The sequence below is a fragment of the Octodon degus genome, unplaced genomic scaffold, assembly GCF_000260255.1.
Source record: "Octodon degus isolate 3935 unplaced genomic scaffold, OctDeg1.0 scaffold00196, whole genome shotgun sequence".
Classification (NCBI taxonomy): Eukaryota; Metazoa; Chordata; class Mammalia; order Rodentia; family Octodontidae; genus Octodon; species Octodon degus.
The window spans coordinates 2,384,586-2,392,466 of record NW_004524772.1 but is presented as its reverse complement, the minus strand read 5'-3'; positions in this window follow the sequence as shown (position 1 = coordinate 2,392,466).

The following is a 7,881-nucleotide window of genomic DNA, read 5'->3' as shown; positions in this document are numbered from 1 at the left end:
ACAGAGAGAGAGAGAGAGAGAGAGAGAGAGAGAGACAGAGACAGAGAGAGAGAGAGAGAGACAGAGAGACAGAGACAGACAGAGACAGAGATAGAGAGAGATTGGTTTCTTCCTTTCTTTTGTTCTCATCCCAGTCTCCCCGTCACGAACTTGCAGTTTTAATACGGCATTTTGCAATGACCTATTTTTTGAAAGAATTAAATCTGGAGTTGCATGTTGCACAACGTGTGAATGACACCATTAGAAGTGATATACCAGAAGTAATTTAGTTGACACACTTTTAACAAACTCTCCTCAAAATTCACTTGGGAAGAATGTCAAACATTACTCAGTACATAGAAACACATAATTAAATTGATAATAGGGAACATTTGGAAATATCTTTCAATGTTTTCTTTTCCTGCCCTGAATAGCCCTTTTATAACATTGACTTCTCTGAAATATTAAAATTGTGTGCAAGTGAACACAACTAGCATAAAGTGAAAAAGTAGAGTGTGAAGTAAGGCATGAAAAAAATTAAATTTAAATTAGATAATTCCTAATTTGCTCCTGTAAAATTAGCCCAATGCTCAGGAAATGGAGACTTTGTCCTTACTGCTATTTTTCCCCCCATGGAAATCCATTGCTCCTAACAGGAAATCAATTCATTTAAAGCAGGACACATTAGATGAAAGAGCAAGTGGATTTTTGGCTTGAATTGTTCGCTTTGGTTGGCTGTCCTGGTTAAGTAGACAGGCGTGATGGTTTGAATGTTTGTGTCCCTCCCTAGTTTTTGTTGAAACTCAGTCCCCAGGACATCCCATCCTTTAGCACCTTGAGTTTGGACTTCCCAGCCTCCAAATCTGTAAGAAATAAGTTTCTGTTGTTTGTAAATCACCCTTTCTATGGCATTTTGTAATTGCATGATTGGCCATGATAATAGGCAGTGGTCAAATGTCCATTTTCTCTCCTTGTCTGAAAGGGTTAAATGATCAGAAATCAAAGTTTCTGGAAAGTTGCTACAGTATAGCCAGCACTGGTACTCTCCATTCTGTGAATCCCATGGTTGAGTGCAGTCTGTGCTGGGTGGGCTGGAAGTCCTAGGAAGGCCTTTTACCTGAAAACCACAGCAAAGAATTGGGGGACAAGACTGTTCTAGATTCTACAAACTCAGGAACAATTTGCAGCAAATATATCTTACAACATCAATGCATTTAAAGGTAACCATATTTTGAATAGGCCTTAGGTTGGCCTTTTGTTTTCCAGCTCTACTTTATTGGGTTTTGCCTGCAATAAGCTTCATTACTTTGTTTTGACTGTTGGAGTGCATTGCTCTAAGCATTTCAAATCTTAGCTTGTAATAGGTTCAAGAGTAAGTAAAGAGGGCCAATGAGACAGCTCAGTGGTCTAAAGCACTGGTGGAGGCAAGCTTAGGCGGGCACAGGGGACTGCGGTTCGAACCACAGCACTACATGCTGTGCCAGCTTGGCTCTCAGGAAGGGCAGAGCTGGCAAAAAAAAAATAAGTAAAGAGTAAACATTACAAGTGAATAACTTTAAAATATATGTGTATTGATATTTTAACAAACAAATGTTAAGTTAGGTAATAGTAATAGTACACTGGAGGCAATGTATTTCCATCCTACTAGAATAAAATCTAAATTTTCTAGCATGGAATGTTAGTTAACTTTCTATGATGGTAACAATTATCTGAGATAATCAGTGTGTGTGTGTGTGTGTGTGTGTGTGTGTGTGTGTGTGTGGTGCTGGGGATCAAACCCAGGGCCTTGTGCATACAAGGCAAGAGCTCTACCCCTCAGCCACATCCTCAGCTCAACAATCAACTTCAAAATACAAAAGGTTTATTTTGACTTTCCAGCTTGGAAATTGCAGTCCACGACCTATGGACTGCATAACTTTGTACCTATGGCAGTGCAACCCGTTATAGAAGGAACACATGGCATAGGGTGTTCATTTGCTTCATGGCCATGCGCAAAAACGAGAGGAAGAGATGAACACTCCACAGTTCCCTTTGAAGATGCTGCCCCGGGCCTGAGTTTGAGTTCCCACCACCTCCCAATAGCACCACTCTGAGGACCAAACATCTTTAACACATGACCCTCTGGAGCACTATTGAGAACCAAGGCACTTGGAACAGCCTATGAAGTTCTAAGTTAGTTAGCTTTTACCTTCTTCTGTTTAAAGTCTTGGTCACACAGCTAGAAAAACAAGCAAAACTATGGGTGATCAAATTCCTTTTCCAAAAAAGAGAACACAAGATACAAAAGTTGTGATGCCTTACCTGCTTTTTCCCCTAGTACTAACACACTATCTTCTATTTCTTTGAGGCAAATCTATAGTACATGAAATTAGATAAAAGTAAAGCACCAACATACTATCTTCTATTTCTTTGAGGCAAATCTATAATACATGAAATTAAGTAAAAGTAAAGCACATCATGAACTTCATGCCAGCAAACTAATTAATTCAGATGAAATGGATGAATTCATTGTAGGAAAAACTAACCCAATCTGACACAAGGTAAGACTCAGAATTTCATTGAAATAAAATTCTACAACATAATGATTTTATTCCATACTCATCTGTCTACAAGAAAATCTTCAGGCTACTGGTGAATTTGGTAAAATAATTAAGTGAAAATAGTGAAGTACCAGTGTTATACGATCTTCTCATTAAGTCAGATGTTATGGTTAGTGTACAGGTGTCCCTACAAAGCCTCATGCAGTCGTGGGTCGGCTTCTGGAGTTTGTCATTGATTATTGTGGGTGTGGGTGCTGCCCCAGCCCAGTGGCAAGCAATTTCCATTACAATGCAAGGATGGGAGAGAGGCTTGCTAGCTGCCTGAATTGCTGCCCCTCCCTTTGTTCTTTGCTCTTTGCTACTACTGTGAAAGGCTGCTCTGTGCCATGTGCCACTCTCTTGGAGCCAGCTAGATATGGACAGAAACCTCCACTAACTGTGAACTAAATAAACCCTTTCTTCCTTAATTTTAGATATTTGGTATTTTGTCCCAGAAATGAGTAAAAAGTAACTGAGACACCAGAAAAACACTGATACTAAATTATGACAAGGATAGTAAATGAAACAATATTCCTTATGGTATAGACCTAAAAATCCTTAATAAATTATTAGCAAATTGAAGTTGGCACTATATAAAAATATTCTGAACAATAAAATCCAACAACTATATGTTATTTATAACAAGTATATATTATTAATTGAACAATCAAAAATTATTCAATCCAATTAAGCATATCAACAAAAACTGACCAGGAATTGACTCAAAGCAGGAAAAAATTTTGAAAAAATTTAATACTCTTGAATTTTTGAAAATTCCAAGCCAAACAGATTGGAAATAGAAGATAGTGTGTTAGTGCTTTACTTTTATCTAATTTCATTTTCAATTTGATAAGGAACATCTATTAACCCCCCTAAAGGAAACCCACCCTTACTGTTTCTGTCTAGTATTGTGCTAGAGCCTTAAGCAGTGCAGTATATCAAAAAACAGAAAAAGAAACATGATGCTTAGAAATTGAAAAGGCAGAGGTGAAATTTCTGAATGAGTGTCTGTCTGTGAAAATGCCCAAGGAATGGACAAAGCAGCTGCAGGAATTAAGGGATGAGTGGTCAATGTCGCAGCATGCATGGCCATATGTAGAAGGCTGATGTCTGTGGGCATGTCATGAGCTCAACTGCATCTTACCTAAGCCATGAGCTAAAGCCCCAGTTCCTAGTACCTCAGAAATGGAGACAAGACCTTTAGAGAAGCCCTAAAGGGACTGATCCAATCTAAGTCTTTTAAAGAAGAGAGATTTACATACTGTGAGATGCTATGGATGCTATTGGACAGAGAGCCAGCCCTGAGGAGAGAAAGCAAGCGAAGGGTCCATGTACAATCCACAGACAGAGGCCTCGGGAGGAAACCAACCTCACAGGCACTTTGGCTGTGGACTGCTCGTCCCTGGAATGGGGAAGATAAATTTCTGACTTTTAAGCCATTTGATCTCTGGTAATTTGTTTGGAAACCCTACCAGAATAATATAAATAGCAATGAGCAATTAAAAATGATTTTTACTCTCCTCAGGTAGGTCCTGAGGATCTTAGTAGAGGTAATGGATTCATTCCCTTCTTGTCACATTGAGTGATATTCCATCGTGTATACATATCACATTTTACTTATGCATTCATCTATTGATGGACATATAGGCCACTTCCGTAATTTAGACATTTTGGGTAGTTCTGTGATAACTATAGGCATGGACATATCACTGTTATATGAAGACACTAATTCTTTTAGGATGATAATGAAAAGAGGGATGGCTGGGTCAACTGGAGTTTCTATTTTTAGTTTTCTGAGGATACATACTGATTTATATAATGCTTTTACTGTTTTATATTCCCACCAACAGTATGGAGGAGTTCACTTCTCCTACAACTTTACCAGCATTGGCTGTTTCTTGAGTTCTTGATAATAGCCACTCTTTTTGGAGTGAGATGGAATCCAAATGTGGTACTGATTTTTGTATGTTTAATGACCAAAGATGCTGAACATTAAAAAAATTTACTGACATTTGCAAAAAAAAAAAAATCTTTACAATACTATACTAATTAAATACTCACAGATAAATCTAACAAAATATATGTAAAAATATACACTAAAAGTTATACAGCATTACCAAGAGAAATTTAAAGTTTGAAGTCAATGGACAGATATATTATGTTATTAATTGGAGTACTCAGTTGTATTATAATGTATTCATTGAGTCAATAAAATTTTAATTATAATCTCAGCAATCATTTTCATAGAAAATGAAAATCAGATTCTAAATATTACATGGCACTATAATGGACACAGAATAACAAAAGTAAACTTTTGACTGAAACTAAAAAATGCTTTCTAACTTCAAGACTTAGTACAAAGCAATAATCATGATGTATGGTATTTGCATAAAGTTAGTTAAATAGAATGATGGGATAGAACAAAGAGTTCAGGAATATAATTTATACAATCAAATGATTTTCAACAAAGCTGTTATTCAAGAAAAAATCCTTTTTTTTTTTTTTCTAATTCAGGCTTGAGCAGATAAATCATTGAATAGGTGTTCATGAATTAGGAATTAAGCATCGACCTAAAACTGAACGTGATTTCTAAGAGACTGCAGAGGAAGATATCTTTTCAACATGGAAATATCAGTCATTTCTTAGGAAACAGAGCTCTGTAGCTGTGCACACATGGCCACAACATCTAGATTTTATCAGAAGCTTCAGCTCTTTGACACACAACGTTAAGCAAAGTCAGTCCACACCCTGGAAGAAACTATCTGTGAAGTGTGTACCTGAGATAGACTTGTATCTAAACTACATAAAGAATACCCACAAGTCAAAAATAGAAAGACAAACATTCTAATGGTGAGAAAGCTGGCAAAAGACTTAAGTCAGCACGTTAGAAGTAAGGTATGAATGACCACTAAACACTGACAGATGCACTCCGTGCCACAGGACTCAGGGTAATGCAGACCAAATGAACAGCAATGAGACACTGTGCTATGCTAGAGTGGCCAGAGCTAGAAAGGCTGACAATGCCAAATCTTGCTTGCTGCTGCGTAGATCACAGGCACAACTGTCATCTAGTGCTTCTCGGAAGAAGTTAACTTGTACAACTGTATTGGAAACAGATTTTCTATTTTCTTATGAGATTAAACATAAACTTACCCTTTCTCACATCAGTTGCACCCCTATTTACCCAAAAGAAAAGAAAACTTATGCCAAAAATATGTTTGTACAGAAATTTTCAATGCAAATTTATCTTTACTCAACAAAAGTTTTCAAATCCTGAATGTCTTAACAAGAGAATGGATAAATATTTTAACATGAATTATGACCCAAAAATAAAAAGGAACAAGCTACTGATATATTGAAGAACATGATAAGTATTATAAATATTATGTTATACATTCAAAATGATACATAATGCATGATTCTCTTTACATAAATCTCTAGGTCAGTGAAAGAAGACCTGCATGAGAGTAACTAGAGTGGTAGTCAACTCTGGAAGGAGGGTGGACTGTAAGCCTGAGGGTTTTTCGTGGGTGATAATGCTCTGTTGTCTTCAGAATGGTGTGGATTGAGTATGTGCGTTTTTCAAAACTATCGAATTGTACACATAGAATATTTTTGTCTAAAGTATATCTCAGACTACTTTGTATATTCTAGGCTTGTGAAGAAAAAGTAGATGCACTTGTACATAAAATAAGATCAAAGAGTCTCACTCTTGGGAGAGTTACATAATAGAAAGGAGGAAGACTACAGGTAACATTGCGGTTCTGAAATGGAATTGGAGACTTAAGTGGCTAATAAAGTGACTGAAAGCCTGGAGAGATAGATCAGTGGTCTAAGTGCCTGCCTGGCAAGCACAAGGACCTGGGTTTGATCCCCAGTACTGCATGCCACACCAGCTCTGAATCCCCTGGTGCGCTGAGCCAGCCACCAAGACTGGGCATGTTAGCACATGCCTGTAATCCCAACACTGTTAAGGCTGAGACAGGAGGATCAATATGAGTCTGAACTGTGTAGTGAGACCCTGTATCAAAAGAAAAACAATTAAAGTAGCAGAAAAAATATGTGTCATGTAGGGAGAAGCAAATCCAGGCAGTTCTTAGGAGCTCCAGCTGGCAAGAAAATGAATCCCTGAGTCTTAGCACTGCAAAGAATGAAATTCTAAGAATCTGAGTGAGCTCAAAAGTGGATGTTTCCCCAAGAAGCCTGAATGAGACCACAATTCCAGACAATTTTATTGGATTCTTGTGAGCAACTAAACAAAAGCTTATTAATTTATCTGCTAAAATATTAAGTCCTCCAATCTCTGGACATAACTATAGATATGGATAAGATATTGATATGGATAGAATATGGATAATACTAAGTCACAGATATAGTATATCTATCTACTTATTCAGATATTTAGATTTCCCTAGCAAGCTGTTGTAGGTTTTAGAGTAAATATACTACACATGTCCAGTGTAATTTATCTCTATGTACATTTTACTTCTGTCATTGAGAAGTACTAGAAACATGACATGCCAATAGCAATGAGTACATCGTGTAGTACCCAGTTTTGGTTGCTAAATACTACTCCACTAGAAGAACCAGGAGTCATTAGAGAGAAAATTCCAGGTCTGGAGAAGAGAAAGTACAAAACAATTCGCTTGGAAAATTTTGTTTTGCCAAAACATAAGAAAGCCTTAAAGAATTATAGAAGCATACTAGAAAGATAAAAGTGTATATGTTGAAGAGGACTTCCAGTGGACAGATGTGGAACAATTTAAAAATTAAAATGTATATTAGTAACAAATTATAAACAATTGACTAAAATTGATTCCGTACTGATATGTATTTTATATCTATATAGTTGCTTATAGTAGAACCACCTAAAGATACAAAAGGTACTGTGTCATTTAGAAAATCATCAATAATTGCTAAATCTAATAAGTTAGAGTTTGATGATGAACAGGATATTCAGTCTTAAAGTATACCATCACAAGTTATTTATTAGTTGGCCATGGTAAAAAGTGCTTACTATAGAAAAATCTTGTGGATACCATGCTAACCAAGTGAACAATTCACTATTGCTTACATTGAAATTAACAGAAGTATTGTAAACCTTCCACTAAACTATACTGAGAAGCATTCAGCATCACTTCTGGGTGATCCCTGCCAAAGAAGGCAAAACCTGAATGTGATCATGGGAGATCACTGAACACGGAGGCCCTGTATTAGCTATCAGTTGCTGTATAATGGCCCCACCACTAATGTTAGTGTCTTCAATGCACATCCGTTCACTTCCTTTCTGTGAATCAGGAGTCCAGGCTTGATTTAAGCGGAT